A 16,880-nucleotide genomic window follows, 5' to 3' on the forward strand; every position below is an offset into this window, starting at 1 on the left:
TGTTCTTGGTGGACCATATAGCATGGTTTTTGTTTGACGTTTTAAATGTGGTCTGTGTTCACATGTTGACAGTGCTCAGAACCGTCCTTACCTGGAAGAGGTGCTGTGCTCATATTCTGGAACGTGTCCTCTGTCTTCTAGGTTTATCACCTGCTCTTCTGCTCATAGACAGCTCCATTAAGGCCCCAGGTTTTGCTGGCCTTTAGGAGTCATACCGTTCTCATTCTTCCTGGAAAGCAGGAATGATCGCTATTTTTTGGATCTTAGTTTCTCAATTATGTCAAATTTCCATTACTACGTGAGTATAAATTCTGTTGGATGGCTCTGAAATACTCAAGGTAGTAATGTACGAAAAACATTTATTTAATGCTCAACTTGAAAACGGGTACTACGGAGTTCTCTGGAGGGCAGTCTAGAAAATTCATTTTGGTCTTACTATGTCTTTTAGTCAACGCTGATCCTTATCAGGGTATTTCATTCCATTCATAAGTCTACTGTCTCATAGAGAAACATCATTAAAAGAAGCAACAAAGACCAGAAGTTATACCCTTCTATTCCTTTAATAAATGTGTTTAGCTTGCTAAAAAAGATAAATTAATAGCAGTCCACACTATTAAAAGTGGTACAAATTCTTCATAGATGCTGGTATATCACTTCTGCACAGCATCAGGTTTGCTGATGAAAACTTTCTTTTGTCGTCTCAGGTTTTGAAGCAAATGCCTTGTGTTAACAATGTTGTAATCAGGCAAGGTGTTTAAATCCAAAAATAATTGCTGTTTTACTGGTGAATTGAATTTTTTCTCCTGATCTTTCTGAGGGAAGAAAATGAAGTCCTGAATTTCCTTCTCTGCTATTCTTTGTTGCTCTGCTGAGTGATTACATTGTGGTTTTGCATCTAGGTTGGTAAATTAACTAGTTCTGGTGTGGTGGTAGTTCATGTTGTTGAAGGAGAGCTGTGGTGCTAATAGATGGTTTTGTTTGCCATTCTAATGTTTTGGTTTATTGGGTGTTTCTCAGCTGTGTCTGTGGTGCATGATTGAAAGCTCTTTGGTAAACGAGGGGAATAGCTGAACTTGTGTTATGCCCTGAATGTGTTTAATACAAGAAAATCAAGCTCCCTGAATGCAGCGTTTTTAAAATGGAAGGTAATAAATACGCATTTTCTGTGTACACATACTATTATGTAGCATATATACTTTTATTTTTTAAATGTTGCCAAGTACTCTTTGAATTCTGACTGAGAATTGTTGACAAAGGGAAACTAATAGTTAACAAGAAATCAGTATTGTGTGTTGCTGTGGAAATCAGGCAAGCTTCGCTTTGGAGAAGTTACTGTCTCAGGTACGTGTAAAATGGATTTCAGTCTATCCTCAGTTGTCCATAACAAAACTGGAGTTCTTGTGGCACGCCGTTGTTACAAGTTGATGCTGTTTCTTGACTTTTAAGAACTGATAATGGTTTTGTCTTTATTTTTGGTAATACACCTGAACTAGATCCTCTTCTAACATTTTCCTTTCCAGGCGAAATAATATTTCTGGAGCATGCAAATGGATAGCATGTGACAGAACTGATCATATTGTTTACTATTTTTAACAATTTTGAAAATTATTTTAGCAGATAATACCCAGAGGGGTCACACTGTTTATTCTGTGGTGCATGTAGAATTGAAGAGAGATGAGCAGAGAATACACATGAAGTTATACTTTACTCTGATGAGAACAGAGAGAGAATATGTATCAATCTTCAAGTTCAGGGCAGAATTTCAGTTATGAAAACATACTGTTGCAGACTGTTTGTCAGACTGTTTGATCTGAACAGGCTGAAGGGCTTGGGGCTTTTTATTGTTGTTTTCCTGGTTCCCTGAAGTTCAGAACTTTTCAATTTCTGTAGGACAGAAATATCATTCCATAATCTTTGCCATTTGTTTCAGTTGGTTTGAATGTTTAGCAGGTCAGTCTTCATCTGCTTGATGGGAAGTGGCTCTCAGAAAATAACTTACGCCAGAACTACAACCTGTAACAGATTCTACATACTCTGGTCCTTCAGTGAATGAAGAAATCAAGCAAAAAGGAAAAATTCATCACTGCTGTTGACAGAACTGAGAATAGCTAGGTAGCCATGCTTGGCTCATAGTCAGAGGTTAGTGATTAGTGACTACAGAATCCAGTAAGTTTTGATCCTGATTTAGTTCTTACTCATCATCTGCTCGCTGATATTGGCAGTAGAATCTTTCACAGCACTGAACAGAAACAATACCCATTTTCATTGATGGCTAAGTAGGAAAGTACGCATCCAGCGCTCTCGGACAATGATCCATCTTTGACCATGCATGCAATTGTGCTTAACTCTTAAGTTGGACTGTTTCTGTGCAGTGCATCACATATTTATAAATACAATTCTGAAAAAATCATCAGCTGCTGCAGAATGGAGCTGCTACCTCTTGACTGAAGTTGACTGTTAAAACAGTGTTTTCTGTGAATTGCAATTTCTTATGGCACTTCAGTTTTTCTCAAGACCGTCTGCTTTTTTAAGAATATTGAAACTACCTGTCTCATGGTAGAAGTACGTGTGCTTTTTGCAAGGGAATGTGCAACCTAAGACATGCTTCTGCTATGTGAATAGAGCTTAGTTGTCATCTTCAGTAACCTTGTGTTTTACTGTAGGATTGCTCATTAAGCATGATGGTCTGACTATGGTATGAAAGAGTGAAAATATAGCACAGAATATTATATCAGTTCTGGAAATGTCATGGTTTTCTTTTTCTTAAATGTTTACATCAACATAGATAAACAACTTACCTTGCATAATTAATTCCCAGTCTTAAGAAGGGAAGAATTGGTGTTTGTACAAGCTAGAGTTTCACTTTTCACCCATCAGGTTGGGTTTGGTATTTTTTGGACTTTGTTTCAGTCATCTTTGCGAACCCCGTCCATTAATTGTTCCTTGCCTGTCTGTTGGTAAACAAAATATATCACTGTTATTGTCTGTTTGTAAGGCGTTGTTTTAACTATTTTCTGAAGCCTTTTAATCTCTGAACAATCATTTATATACCATGGAGATCCTGAGTAGGATTTCAGTAATGGCTTTTATGAAAGGATTGAATTGGAAAAGTAGAGTTGTAATATTACACGGAAACAAATATATTAACCTATCCCCAAAAAAATCCTGCATCTAATCCAGCTGAATAGTTAAAAATTATGAAGAATCATGATTTGCAAGTCATGTTAGAAAGTATGCTTCCTGCAGAAGAATAGTCTGTCATTAGAGTGCTTTTAAATGAGAGAGAACAACATGACCTTGCCAGCCAAAATCAGTTTTTCCCAATTTGAGATTTCAACATCACTGGAACACTCTGAGAATCCTTTTCAAAGGAATGAAGTAATTCAGCCTGTGGGACAGCTTGTTGCCACCTAAACAAATTTATTGTTACCAGAAGAAAAAATATTCTTTGTCCATTTATTTAATACAACTGTCATGGTGAATCATTTCATGCCCTTTGGACACAATTTGCCTTAGCAGATTGTGCCATTTTATTATTAATATTGCTGCCATGAAATTTTGGAAACCACACAATATTGGACAGACCTCAGGACTTGAAGCAAACGTGGTTGATCTGGGTTGGAAGCAAATGGTGCTTTTTGCTATGAAGTTCCTAATGTCTCTGCCAGCATGCAGCTAGCTAACTGAGTTGACTGAACTGAAACCCAGGAACTCTCTTGGAGTATTGTAACTCAGCATACGTGGACTGGAAAGGGGAAGCAATACTGAGAGTTTTCTTTGCCTGTGGAACATTCCCATGGTTTGCATCCTCAGGAAGCCAAATATGATGGGTACATGGTTCCTTTTTATTATGCCTCTCTTCGTTATTTAATGTTTCCTAGATTACTTCTGGGAAGTGAGGTCTCAATACTGAACTTGAGGTCCACTGACAACTTGGGATCAAACTGCACCAGGACAACCTGCATACTATGAGATAATGTATTTGAGGAGGAGAGGTGGCCATCTCAGTTGAGATCTGCATGTTTGCACAGCATGAACTATAAGTGGGTAAAAAGAAATACAAGTTCTTACAACGTGGTGGTGTAAGATTGATTATACTTAGTTTTCTTATCATAGTAGAAATGAGAAGAGAAAGAACAGAAATTTCGTAGAATTTAAAATATGAATGGCACAGTTCTCTTTCTGTTTTGAGTCTCTAGGGCAGTTATCTTTATTCTCTCATAAAACTTGAATCAAAATTGTTTTCTCTTCTCCTGCTCATCCGTTCCTACAGGTGCGAGTCAGAATCCTTCAACCAACTAAAGGAGCACTGAGTAATTCTTCTGATTTCTGCTCAAGACTAATCGCTTTATTCTTCATGGTGAACTGTTTTCTTTCATTCTTACCAGTGGAGTGTTCCAGCAATTTTGATGTCTCTTTCTACCACTTCCACATTTGTGTGGTACTGGATCTGTAGCCTGGAGCCTTAAATCTTCCTCATGCATGTAGGTTGGAAAATTGGTAATGACAATATTTAGGTGGATTATCACTTTCTAGCTGATTAATACTGTTTGGAAGCAGAATGTGCTCTTTTATTAATGGTTTTGCTTAAACCAGGTAAGCACAAGTACTGTTACCAAACAAAAGTACAGCAAGTTACTGGAAATGGGGAGACAAAAGTGTTTTGAAGTCACTTATGTTTTCCATTCTGTGTTAGGTTTCTAGTCAGGAGGCTCTGGTCTCTTTGAATTGTAGGATTTAAGATTTGAATATGCAAAACTTTAAAGCTTCCTGGGTGGAAATGGCACAGTTTCATTTTTTTCTAATATTTTTCTGACTTGTGGAACTCTCAGATGGCATTTCTTTGGGAGGGGAGGCCTTTCCCTAGGGCTTGTGCTCCGGAGTGTCAGTCATTCAAATATTTCTCAATACTGCTTCCCTTGTATGTATGTACAGGCACAAAGTTTGTTTCCTTAACTGGTCAAGATACACATGTATGAATGGATGTTCAGCTTTACACAAGAAATTTCTGATGCTTTTTATTACGATGGCATCTGAACTGTCTGCTGTGATGAGTATATTCATATATGAAGTTGTTGTGTTTGAACAGTTAGTACGCTCAGGGGAACACATGAAGACTGCAAGTTGTTACAACTTCACCAGTTCCTGTGATGTTGCTGTCTTTGGAGAGAAACTATAACTGCAGTGCTCCTTGAAAAAAAAAAAAACGAAAAAAGAAAAAAAAGTGAAAACTCTCCATCTAAATGAAGGGGGGAAAAAAAACAAAAAAAAAACAAACCCAAAAACAAACAAAAAAACCACACAAAAAAATGGGAATTCAGTTAGTTTTACTCTAAGTCTTTGAGCTGTAATCTGTCTTGTGTGGCTAGAATGTGCTGGCAACTCCACTGTCTGAGGTGTCTGCTTTAGCAACTGGCTGCATATATATTTGTGGAGGAGAATCTGAAATTAACCCCTACCATTTTTTGTCTGCAGGTCAAAATTATAGTTGAGCAAGCTGATTTAGAAAGCATTTGATCTTGAAAAAGCCTGTTAAGGGTGATTTGAAAGTATTTTTTAATTATCTTCAAAAGCACAAGCCATTAACAGATTACATGTAAACTGAAACATTGCCCAACAAAAAAACAGAAGCATCTTTCAAAAACAAAGATTTCTTCTCTTTAAATCTTATAGAATGCTACTTTTCTCTGGGGATTAGCACAGAAAGGGAACAGAGCTGCAGTTCTCCCTGCTTCAGAGTGTAAATGGCCTTAAAACACAAAAAACTAAATATTTATTTTGACAGGTAGGTAATACAGACAATGACTTTAATTTGGCACTACACCATATGTGGATGACAAGGTATCTTAAGCAGTGTTTAAAAATTATCTTTTTATTGTGCTTTGGTAAGTCTGATGCAGATAGTAATAAAAGGTTTTTTTGACCACTGTTACTGATCCAGGTACTAGCCTTTGTACATGTAGCTTCTGGTTTTTGAGAATACTATATTACTGTTTGAAGCACAGAAAACACAGCTTTACCAACAAACACCTACACTGTTGCAATTTACTAATCTGTGGATGCTCAGAACTCTTGTGCAAGCAATGGGTCTACTGCTATTCTTTGAGGTGTTTTTTTTTCCATTTCCTTTGAAATTCCATTTCCTTGAACTGAAGTTGCCAAATTCTTTTCTTTGAAGAAGATGTGGACAGATTGACTTGTCTGGTAGCAGATCTCATTGTACTTTTCAATTAGTCACACAGAAATCAACGTTTTTCAGGTAATGACAACCAGATGGCACTAAAGCTTTCATTTCATGTTAGGATTAAATTGGAGAAAAACCAAAAGCTTTAAATTGTTTCTACTATAATTAAATTTTTGTGGTTTCATATTGCCTGATACAGTGTTAAACCATTAACTTCTGCTTCATGAAAGAAAAAGTCACCACTTTTCTATGGAAAAAATTTCAGTGGATTAACATTGCATTATTGTGTGGAGTATCATTTGCAGTCCACAGTCAAGATTTTGCGCTCTGTTGAACCTACGTGCTGCATACATATGGAATAAGATCCTTTTTCTGCCTTAAGGAGAGGCATCAAAATTAAATTGTCTTTTATATCCTGCTAAAAAGCTTGACAACTGCCAACATCTAACGGAAAACAGGATTTAACTTGCTAGTAGCTGCTTTTGGATTATACAGTCTTTAAATACATTGTAACAAGAAATAATTCTTCTGAAGCCTGCCAAGGTTTCTTATTGAATCTTTTGCTTTTTTCCTCTTGGAATGAAGAAAAATAAGGATAAATATCCAAACCAAAGCACTAAAGATAATTCTGATAGAAGAACCTGCTAACTTCACTCTGGCGAAGAAATCTTGGAACTTCAGCTTGATCAGAGACACTACCGAGATCTCTCACCGAGAAACATACTTGCAGCTCTAATGTGAACGGTTCAAACAGGTTTGCGCAATGTATGATACGATTACTGCACATTTTGCAGTAGGTATTTTATAGTTAAGGAGGAATGTGAATACCCTTTTCCAAGGAGTTTACAATCTACATACTCCTTTATTAGGAATATAATGATTTGTATCTCCTTTCCCTTCTCCCAGCAGGCAGAGAGAATCTGCTGTAAGGCTGAAGGGATGGCCCTAAAGTAAACTTGGGTATAAACTTCCTCATTTTTATTTAAAAGTCTGTCTCTTACAGCCTCATTGCAGTATATATGTTTCAGTTGTAGCTTGAGAAGAGTATTCAGACAGCCTTTAAGCAATTTATCTACAAATCTGTTGGGGAGAGACACTAACATAGTGAGCATGCTGCATTGCTACTCATATGCTAACAGTCCATGTCTGTACCTCCTACTTGAAGATGAACTTGGAGCAGAATAAAAATCTGACTGAAAAGCTAGATTTACCTCAGTAAAACCAGAAGTGACTGTTTGGCTTTGGGTCAGTTTGGGGAACTGATGAAACCTGTGACCTTCAGTGATAAATATTTCTCCATCACCTCCCTTTGTCAGTTGTGTGTGTCCAGTACTGGCTTGTAGAAGATTGTCTCAGTCCTGTGGATTTCCATCCTTCTCTTGTTCCTAAGCTAGACTTACAGCGTGCTACTTTGAAGGAAAGGACTATCTAGAAGTTAAGATTGGCATGATTTATGTTTTGCTAAATGCAAAAATGCTGACCATATCATGTTGTCACTTTGCGCTCTGCTTTGATAGTTTCTTGGATTCTGCATCTAAATCGTAGTCTTGAATTTCATTTGAAAAGCCACTGTTGTCCAGAGAATTTCTCTCTCAAAGGCTGTTCTCTGCTACATACTCTGATGCAGCAGCACCCAGTGCAGCCAGGGTTTTGGATAAGAGTTCCTCAACAGTGTCTGTTACAGCTGAGCAATCTCGTAGAGATTGTCTTTCTCAAGCGGTATTGCAAAATTTCTCTCTTCATTCAGACATTTCTTCTCAGCGTCTGACCTTTTTGGTGTTAAGTTCCGTAAACAGAAAATACGGGTGCTGTGTTCTTGTTCATGGACAGTTGTCTACCATTAGTTGTCTAGTGAAACAGAACTTCAGAAATACACACTACTTATAAATCTGCGCAATTGATGTGACATTCAGGGTTGGTGATGAGATTACTACATTTTTGCAGGAGTGTAAGTTATGTATGTTCTTCATCTGGGTGTGTTTATTCACGGAAGGATTGATTTCAAATGTCATTGCCTTGGAAAATACTCTTTCTGCAGCAGTTCCGTATCAGTCTCTTTAGATGAATGCTTTAGGTTGAGACTTTGGTATATTAGTTCTTCCAGTTTAGGAGACTTACCTTTCTAAGATAAAGATGTATAGCTTATCTCTTGTAGTATGCATTGATTTTTCCTTTTCTGGACTATTGTGGCATTTCCTTTTGTCTTAATTTGTCCTTGGCTACATGCATCAAGATGAGGGAAATCTGTTTTCAACAGCGGAAGCTACTTGTTAGCCTCAACGTACAGGAGAGACAAATAACGTACTCTCCTTGTGATAAATAACCTAATTGGGCATTTTTTTCTGCATTTTCTAGCACAGGTCATAAACAAATGTGTTATGCACCTCATGTATATTATATAAAACTTAACTGTGTGATGCTGAAATCAGTTTCCTTTACATTCAGTTCTCCAGCTGGATTAGTCCAGTCCAGCAGGGATTTAAGACCTGTATGTGGCCTCCACAGCCTTCTGCACTGCTATTTTTCAACTTTCAGTCTTTGCTATGATTATTTTTTTTTCTCTGTTTGTGTCAAGTTGTATGGACCTGGTGAGTACAGAGTTCAGCATAGCTGAATGTGTACAGATGGAGTCTGTATATTGTAGAAACATGGTTAACTTTCTGCAGTATGTAGGTTGCTTTCTTTTTTTTTTTAGTATTACTGGTTTCACTATTCCCTACCTTTGATACACCAGCTGTGGAGAAGGAAGACCTCTGGAAATAATGGCGCTAAAATTGCATTGAGTTTAAAGTCATTAATGTTATTAAAATATTTTACAAATACGCACCTGGTCGGCATCTTCCCTGGCAAAGGGGATATAAATTAGCAGCAAAATCAAGACTGGGAATTTTGGAAAGTATAAAAGGGTAGAAGTACATTGCGAAAAAGTAAGAATTGGAATTCAGCATTCGGTGTCAAATTCCTTTTTTTTTTGCTGACTTTCTAACTGTGATAAAAGACAAAGGTTTTGAACATAGGATATGTAAAATGCTGCTTTTGGTGATCTCGGGGAGAAGAATGCTCAGTAGCAATTAGGCACCATTTTTTTTGACTTACACTGTTATCAACTGGGATTTTTTTTTATTTGGCTGGGTTTTTTGCTGATGTCACTGTCACGGAGTTTAGTTTATTTTAAGAGCAATTTTGCCTTTGGAAGCAGCAGCCTACCTCCAGCAGCATCACTGACATGTTGCCCTTGAACCCTATGCACACAGGGATTCCGTCCTGCGCCCGGGATGCGTCTGAGCCAAGCTCTGAACAGTTAATGTGGAGCAGATAAGCCCTGTTACCAGAGAGGGAATGGCACAAAGATGCATGTCTTCAGTGATGCTTCTCAGAAATCACCTTGTAACTTCTCATAGACTAATTAACTTGATTTTTATCTAGGGGTTTACCCTCATGAGTCAGTCCTCTTCCATTTTGCACATGGGCCGGGGGATGCTACATCTTAATGTGGGGTGGTGGATAACTCTCATGTAATTTTGAACTGTCTATGGTGTGGATTCATGTGCTGAGGCACACTGAATGTCTGAAGCTACGCTACAGTTATATGTACTGATAACGTACCTGTATGCTAAATCTTAACAATGCAGAACTGAGTTGTCATGGCACGGGATTTTCCCAATGCTACAGTTCTTTTTAAATGTCTTATGGGGAAAACAGACATTGGAGAGGCATCTGCATAAAACCTTCTTCCCTGTTAATCTCAGTGCTCCTTTATTTGTGACAGGATTTAGGGCTGTCGTATGTAGATCTTTCACATGTGGGGCCTGATTTTTTTGGTAAATTTACCTTATTTACCTTGTCATTACTCCATTACTTTTACAAATTTCTGTTTTGCACCTGCATGATATCAGTTACATCTAAAATACTTGCATTTATCTATCCTCTCTGCCTTCCTCTCTCCCAGCTCTCTCAATTGTTATTTTGTATGTCTGAGAATCCTTTCTCAACTTTAGCTTCCAGCGTGCATTGTGTTTTGGGTGTGGGGCTGTTAACTCTATGGTTTATTTCCAGTGGAAAAACCACTGAATGCTTGCAAACACATGACCATTCAATAATATACTGAATAAAGACAATTGAACTGGCACCAGAAGGCTTATAGGAGAAGCTTTGTGAGATGGTGAACTGAGTTTTGCAAACTGTTCAACTAGCAAGATCCTTGGATCACTGGAGCATGTTGTAGGGGCTGTGTAAGGGCCATTACCTTTTCAGAAAAGACTTTTGGGACATTACACACTGCTTTCAGGTGATGTCAGTGCCGTGCTCCCGAGGAACACCTTCCATGCTGGTTCCAGCATCGTTTGCAAAGAGAGGAGCTGCTCTGCTGCAAAAAATTGCCACTGCCACTAGTTGCCGGAGAACAACTTCTGCAGAAAGAACAGTTGGGTGGCTCTGAGGCTCCTGGTGGGCTGTGGTTGACTTAACAGGCCATACAGTAGTATTAAGAGAGGTAAGATCTTCTGATGGTAACTGTCAGTCTACTGACTGACTGAGGCCTTCAAACTCACTGTTAAGAAACAGATCTTGAGAATGGTAGTAAGGCTATTCCCACATAAATGTTGGCCTGTGATTCGTGACGCAGTCAAAAGCTAAACTTGTTTTTGCTTAACCAGTAAATTTGGGGGCAAATGGGCACAGACGGGGTGTGGTGATCCGAGTAAATCAATGCCATCGGGAGATGGCGGGCTTTACCATGAGTGTGTTGATGCAGACAGACCATAGGCTGTTAGCAGGGAATAGGATGGCCACACTGAGTGTGTAAAGGAAAGAAATTGCCATATTTTTGTTTGAATTGCACAGCACGGTTATATGGAAACAAGCTTACAACAACTCAGGAGAAAGAGGATTCCGCAGTTTTGTCTCAGTTATTGGAGAGTTTCACGCAGCAACAAGGCCTTTGGCACCAAGCAGATGCTCTGTGCCATCGCAGTCTTCCCCACAGTAGCTGCTCAAGAAACGCTGGTCCAAAGATAGTGCCTTCCAGCGTGAGGTGCCCCCTTCTGAAAAATGAAATGCAATCATCTGCATGAGTAAACCTGGGATCTGCAAGGATTTTGTTTCCTGATTGGTGTGACTGTTCAAATGCAGAAAGCATTGCCACCAGAATCCTGGTTACAGTGCAGGTATGGAAGATGCTTACACAAGCAAATCATATAGTGTTAATGGACACGTCTCCAGTTAAGTGCTAACATACGGGTGAGTATAGTATTGTCACTCCTTTACATTTCAATACATAATCAAAGCTCCATGAAGTTCCTGAAACAGAACATTTGTCACCAGATCAAACACTCCTGCCTTGGCTTGTTAAGGCCTTGGGAAGTCAAGATCCTGTGCCATGAATACAGAGACCTTCACAGACTGGACTGTTTCTGAGATGGTGTTTCCAACTTCCAGATGCTGCCAGTTCCTGCAGAGAGATTGCTCTGGTCTTTTAGATAACATTGCTCATTAAAAGTTTAGTCAGAAGCGGAGGTGAGATTCCTTTCAAGCTCAGGGGTTAGAAATAGCTGCAGAATAAAAGGTCTGTTTGAAGTCACGGCGTGACAAAGAAAAATGCAACGAAGGGCTCCGTCTGAGCTCTGACAGCAGCGGTGACTCGGGGTGCCGCACAGGGGCTTGCGCTCTACCCAGAGGGTATTTGAAGCGTCCACTGCCGAGTAAAAAGCCTCTGGTGTTCTGTGCTCACTTGGAAATGCCATGCTATGGGCATGGCCTTCCAGGAAAGAAACAACAAACTGAAAAATCTCTGGGCCAGGAGCTGTCAGAGCTGAGAAGATATGGCTTTGCTGCTGCTCGGTGTAATGCCCACAGCTGCAGCCCGGGACGTTTCTAAACATGAATAGATGATATTCTGCTTTATAACGATTGCTTAAGAGAGGAGAGCACTGTGGCTTTTAAAAATACCGTTTCTACAGCATTATGTTTTTGTAACTGCAGCTACTATTCCTGACGTGTTTTATTTAAAAACAGCCTTTGTAATTGTTTTTTATTTGAACACAGGTTGCGCTGCCAGTCATGGGGACTCAGTAGATGCAGAGATGGGTAGGGCTGGCCTCACTTCCCTTGAGCATGAATTCATGGTGTTTTCAAAAGTTGTCCTTATTTCTACTGGTTCTTAACTCACAGACCTGGAAATTAGAAATGGAAACAATTACTTAAGCTGTTGAATATTCTGTGCTCGTTCCCTGAGAACCAAATGAGGACGGGTTTTATATAGAGATGTATAGATATGTATATACACATATATGTTGTCAGGTATTTCGCTAATTTTTTTTAAATAATACAAAGTATTTTTTTATAATTTCTGTTCTTTGTGTAAAGCTATGGATGACATATATGTGCTTTGGGAAATCCAGTAAAATATTTTCCTTGAAGTTCCAGATTTTCTGCTCTATCTTGTATTTTTCATACTCCCAGCTTTTCACTTCACCACTTGCTTTTAGCTGTTTATTTTCCATGATTGCAGTAAGACAAAAACATTGATCCTGCTGGGTACAGGCTGGCACTTTTAAGAATGATTCTTGTTAATCTAGTAGAACAACTAGTGAAAAAATGATAAAAGCCTGAGCAATAAACACCAGCAGGGAAGCTGCCACATTTGGCTCATGCCAATTGGACTTAATGCTTAATGCATTAAGAGTTGCTTAGCAGGTAACGGGAAATAGCCACAGAAAGTCACTATAGTGCCCATTTTATTGGAATAGAAAAACCAAGAACGATGTTTCATACACAAAATGAAAATTACCCTATGAAGTTTTAATCAAAAGCCTAGTGCTAAAAAAACAATTACTAAATTTGGGAAGCCTATAGAAATACTGCAGAGGCTGACAGTAGGTGTGATTCCTTACTGTAAATATGCTGAAAGTCATCTCAAAAGGAGAAAATGGGACACTTCTCAAATTGTAGGTCTTTGTAATGTTTTTATGTTACAAAAAAAAAAAGAAAAAAAAAGTCAATCATAACATGGGACTTAATGGCATGGGACTTCACCTGCCACTCAGCAGCCTGTACGGTTAGCTGAGAAGGAATTAGGATATAAATATGTACTGTATCCTCACATGTGTTGACCTAAATCTGCTTTTCCTCGAGATCTGTGGCAGAGCTCTCACTGGCTTTATTTGAATAGCCATTCTCAAGCATTCTAGATCAGGCTTTTAAAAATGGATTTACTAGTTTGGTATTTATCTATGCATGGGCACACGTGCTTGTTCTCTGGCAGCCTGCCTCCCATCTTCTTCCACCCCAGCTGCCTCCTGTCCAAGATGAGCATTACGCCCAGCCAACCTGCTGGGTTTGGGTGGTGGAGGCGAGTCTGCACCCAGCTTCCAGCAGAGGCTGATGACCCTCTCACTGCTTTGTGCGCCCTTGCTCAGAGTACGTACCTCCCTCGAAAGCTCCTGGGCTCCACGGTGGCCTCCCTGTCCCAGTACCTGCCCACGCTGCCCTGTGGGCAGAGCTCCCTGCGAGACATCTCCCTTCTCCGCCCTGCTCATCTCTGCACCCAAGCCTTAGTGCTTGCACCTGAGCTGCTGTAGGCAGGCTGGTGAGCTGGGGTACCCCAGAAAGGAGAGTGCAGCCCTGTCTGTCTGGATCCATTGCCACTGTCTCATCAAAACGGGGCTTTTCATTGTGTAAGTCAAGGGAGAACGGCTCAACTAGCTGCTGCTGTGAAGCTGGCACCTGGCACAGCCCCACTCCCCAGTTCCCATCCCCTGATCCGTGGCTCACGCTAACACGGTATTTCGTGGTGTGCAAAAACAAAAAGCTTTTGCTACCAGCTAGAGATACCAGTCTGTCCTGGGGGACCCCACAGGGTGTTTTATCCTTGAGACTGATCTCCACAGTCTCTCCATGCATCGCTTCGCTTTCCCCTGGAGTGGTGCTGGGTCTGCGGCACAGGGCAGCTCTGCGCACCAGAGGCAGAGGAAGGGGTGTCTTCTCCAGCTGAAAAGTGATGTCAGATCTCTCAGATGTGGTATTTGTACTGTAACCTGGATTAATCTGTCCTTCCAATGCATACAATGAATGGGACAGCAAATGTTGCTGAGATTTCATGAGCACAGGCCACTGGCTCACCAGGGGATGCTTACCTGGAGAGAGCTGCCCTGATATGCCAGATATGCATCTGAGAGGTGTATTTGAGGGAAGGTCCCTTTCAAGAACATCTGCTTGAGCTGGGAACCTCTAGGGCTGGTTCAGTCACTGCAGACAGGTCCAAGTCATTAGCAGGAGTGAAGAAAAACCAGAGATGTTTTATTGCTTGTCAGAGTTTCTGCCCAAGCTATTTTGGCACACGGGATGAACATTCATTAGGAACTTCTTCAAGCTCTAATTAGCTGTACATTAGTAATAAGGGCTCTTATGGTAAGTAATAACGTAGAGGAGTACATAAGGGCCTTCGGGGCCTTGCCAGCTTAGTCAGTGTGGTCACATCTCCCTCTTTCAGCAGGGCACCAGCAGCCTGGAGGCAGGAAACAGCGATTTTTAGTGCTTAGCAGTCTTTGCTGCTGTTTAGCTGTGTGGACTGGGTGCATTGCTGTGGATGGGTTACGAATGCAATTGGAAATGTAAAAGGATAGCCCCGAGGAGTTGTTCCCAGAGGAGACATTTACGGGTGGCTGTGGGCTTTTTGCATATACCACAGAGATTTGGATAGAGGAAAGAAAAGGAATTTTTTTTTTTTTTTTTTTTTTTTTAAGATGAAACCGAGTCAGCAGTAGGTGAGTGTGCTACCCCCATTGCTTCCTTGGGTAATTAGTGGGAAATGGTGATGCAAAAGCCCACCCAAGCCTGAGGGTTGCAACTGTAGTCGATGTGCGGGCAGCGGCTCTCCCTTCTGCCCCCAGCCCCCCAAGCAGGCACACTTTGTCAGTAGAAATCTCCCTGTGACAGGCACCCACATTGTTTGAAAACTAGCTGCTGTACCTAGAATGTAAATGAAACTATACACCATACCCTGAACAGCACAACCAGTGAAACCTAATTTCTTAAGAATTCACACCCTATTTCCCTTATGCTTCAGGCTCCATTGCCCCTAGAGTAACCCCCTGCTCTCCCCACATCCCAGCAGATGTGCTGCCTTCTCCATATCCAGTCCTACGACCTAGATGGAGGGAAGGCAGCGTGAGTCCCCCCCTTCCTTCTCTGCCAGCCGGCTGCTGCTTTCCAAGGCTCTCGCAGGGGTGCGGGGCTGTGATTCAGCTCACCCCACTTCAGCACTGCGCAGCAGAGCTGTGCCTGCCTGGGTGCAACCCCCCCGGCTCCAGGCAGGCGAGCAGCCCGGGAGGAGGCAGCTGCACCCCAGGCTCCCCGGACAGGAGCTCTGCTTGCAGAGGGAGCATCTACCCACCTTTTGGTCACTCCATGCTCCCTCTGCATCCCTGGCATCCCTGTCACACTTGGCTGAAGGTGGACAGGGGGTTGAAAAGGTGGTGGGAAAGATGCCAGCCAGACAAGTGCCCTGTGGTCTCGTGTCCTTCCCAGAGTCTCTCTAGCCCTGCTTTTTTTATATATATATTTCTGTTGGATGCAAAATCTGCCCAGGCAGAATTCAACCCGTGGATACAAGTGGCGAGGCCTCATCACAGGCAAAGGATAACTAATGTGAGATGCTGTTTGTTGTGGTCGTGCTGGTCCATGTTTCACAAAAGCCAGTGTAAAACACAGCTCTGTAGCTCCTGCTTCCTTGCAGTTATACGGCAAACACTGGAGCAAAAATACTGCTCCAAATGCTGGGTCTGGTCCTGTTCAACGTCTTCATTAATGATCAGGTTGTGAAGTCTCCCTCCTTGACTCAAAAGCCGTCTGGACATGGTCCTGGGCAACCGGCGCTTGGTGGCCCTGCTTGAGCAGGGGGCTGGGCCAGATGATCTCCAGAGGTCCCTTCCAACCTCAGCCACGCTGTGACTCTGTGATTTGGGGCATTGCCTTGCCCTCAGCCCCCCACCTGCCACTTTACTGATGCCCACAAACTTGCATGTTAGCAGAGGAAACTGCCCCCCCCAGGGACTCTGTGTAAAAAGGCTTTGTTCCAGCAGGATGTCTTCAGTAAATCTATATCTTATGTATGTCCCCTAATTGTTGAGCTATGGCCAAAAGAATTTAATAACCCCTTTCCTGAGCCAGGCCATCATTTGCTTTTCCAGCAGTGTCGGTTTTGCCTATCCAACATGTTACTTAAGCTCTGAGGTAGTTATTGCCTGCAGGAACGGCACCGTCCTGTCCTTCACGGTGCCACCAGCGGCACTTCTCAGATGCCATACACTTGAGTCTGGCACCCATAAGCTTTGGGATTTGTCTCCATCTGCCTCCAGCCCGCCCTTCCTTATCCTCCCGACAAGTTGCACTTTGGACCAGACTGGCCCCGAGGCACTGGGGTGCGGGTTTAAACGAGCACATTGCTTAGTGGGGGCTGCTTGGCCCCGCAGGGATGCTGGCAGGAGGAGTAAGCCCTTTCCCTGCAGTGTTATTCTTTTCCAACAAAAGGCAAGAAATTCTCAGAGTAATGCTTGAGAGCAGAAGTTGTCTCTAGGGATGTAAAGGGATAACTTAAACTACATGTTTATTTAAAAATGGATCGAGTAAATTTGGTGCTGGGGTTGTAAAAACATACAAACCTCAAGAAATGAACGTACAAACAGAAGCAGGAAATCTG

This window comes from Ciconia boyciana, chromosome 6 (assembly GCF_034638445.1).
Source record: "Ciconia boyciana chromosome 6, ASM3463844v1, whole genome shotgun sequence".
Lineage (NCBI taxonomy): Eukaryota > Metazoa > Chordata > Aves > Ciconiiformes > Ciconiidae > Ciconia > Ciconia boyciana.